Raw genomic sequence first — 2337 nt, 5'->3', positions numbered from 1 at the left:
AAAAGAATATTTAAAAAATCTCTGATTATTTTTAGCCCCACTTTCTGGCCCCCGATTCTTTCTCTTTATATAATTGTAAAATATTGGAGAGCCTGAGAAGATTCTTGCTGGGATTTATCCACAGGGATTTAAATAAGAGCTTTGTAAAAGAGGATTTCTTTTGAGAGCATGCTTTTCTCTTAGAAAATGAAAGTGGAAGTTTCATTAAAAATATCCATCTTCCTGGAAGTTATGAGGAAACAAAGTCGATGGGGTGTTCATCTGTAGTTATGCCACAGGATGTATGTATATATATATATATATATATATATATATATATTATATATATATATATAACTGTAGAAATGTAGGTGTGTATATATATATATTATGTATGTGTGTTTGTGTATACATTTATTCATGTATATGTACAAGTTTAAAAAAGAAATATCAAAAGATGTTGGAATATTTCAGGTATTGGATAATTTCCGACTCAGGATTGCCAATACATTTATATAGGAATATAAATATACATCATTATTATACGTAGCCTTCTTGCACACACATAAGCATACCTCGTAGAGAAGATGACGGGTAAATCCATCTGTGACAACCCATGCTTAAGGGTGTCTGGTGATATTTCTGGTCTGGTATCACACAAACCGCCCAGTCTGGAGTCTCTATAACTTCTGCCGCTTCCCGTTCAATTGTTTCTATATGTTGCCTAGCAACGCTAATTTGAATGACAAAAAACGTGGAGAAAAAGGCGGGAAATTTAGACAAAACTTTGTCTAAATTATTTATTTAAAATCAAAGAGACATTGTCAGCATTTTTATGAATTAAATAAGTTAAATGACATTAAGGTCTCACAATTAAGTCATTAATTAGGAATTATAATTAATTTGGACGTGAAAAAGAAAGGAAAACTAACGGATGTGTGTATATGTATGTATTTATGTATGTACATAAGCAGGTAAATATTTATATATGTAAGTGTGTATGAATATTACATACGTCTATAGAGAGAGAAAGGGGGAGAGAGAGAGGGTGGAGTATATACACATGTATACACATAAGACGAATGATGTCTGGGGTGTGTATCGGTGTGTCTGTGTGTGTGTGTATACACGCCTGTTTATGTTTGTGCGTGTGTGTGTATTTATGTGTGATGTTGTGTGTGTGTGTTGGTATCCGGGAACGTCACTTTCTGCCTCTCACTCCTCTCTATCTATCTATCTATCTATCTATCTATCTATCTATCTATCTATCTATCTATATATATATATATATATATAATATATATATATATATATATATATAATATATATTATATATATATATATATATTTATGTATATATATATATATGTCTGTTTGACTCTTTCCCCTATCTATCTAGCCATCTATCTCTCTATCTGTCTATCTTTTTATGTATATATCTATTTATGTATATATATATATCCTTTTACTCTTTTACTTGTTTCAGTCATTTGGCTGCGGCCAAGCTGGAGCACCGCCTTTATCGAGCAACTCGATCCCGGGACTTTTTCTTTTGTAAGCCTAGTACTTATTCTATCGGTCTGTTTTGCCGAACCGCTAAGTAACGGGGACGTAAACATCGGTTGTCAAGCAATGCTAGGGGGACAAACACAGACACACACACACACTCATATATATATATAAATATATACGACGGGCTTCTTTCAGTTTCCATCAAACAAATCCACTCACAGGGCTTTGGTCGGCCCGAGGCAATAGTAGAAGACACTTGCCCAAGATGCCACGCAGTGGGACTGTACCCGGAACCATGTGGTTGGTAAACAAGCTACTTACCACACAGCCACTCCTGCGCCTACACACACACACACACACACACACACACACACACACACACACACACACATACATACATACATACATACAAACATATATATATATATATATATATATATATATATATATCTCTTATTATAAAAGGCAGATTTTATCTGCCTCCATTTGGGAGTTATAGAAATCTACAATATAGGATTTCTTCAATTACAATTTACCTAGCAGTTTTAAGAGTACAGTGCATCGCGTCATGCCAGGTCCAGTTTTTAAAATTTAAACTCCAATTAAGCAAAATTTACAGAAAACTCACATTCTGGTGTGTGTGTCAAATGCTTTTCTTAGTCTGGTTACACCACACGCAAACGCACACACACACAAAGGAGCGAATTGTTTCACTGACGCTATCACCCTTCTCCTCCTTTGTCTTTGCAAGTTTGCAGCTATTAAAGTGAAAACAGTGAATCCGACAGCGATAAAAAAACGAATTGGCACCTGAATGGAGTGAAAATTTAAAAACTGTTTCTTTGG

Source organism: Octopus sinensis, unplaced genomic scaffold, assembly GCF_006345805.1.
Source record: "Octopus sinensis unplaced genomic scaffold, ASM634580v1 Contig14718, whole genome shotgun sequence".
In the NCBI taxonomy this organism is placed as follows: Eukaryota; Metazoa; Mollusca; class Cephalopoda; order Octopoda; family Octopodidae; genus Octopus; species Octopus sinensis.
Note: the sequence above shows the minus strand (reverse complement) of the source record.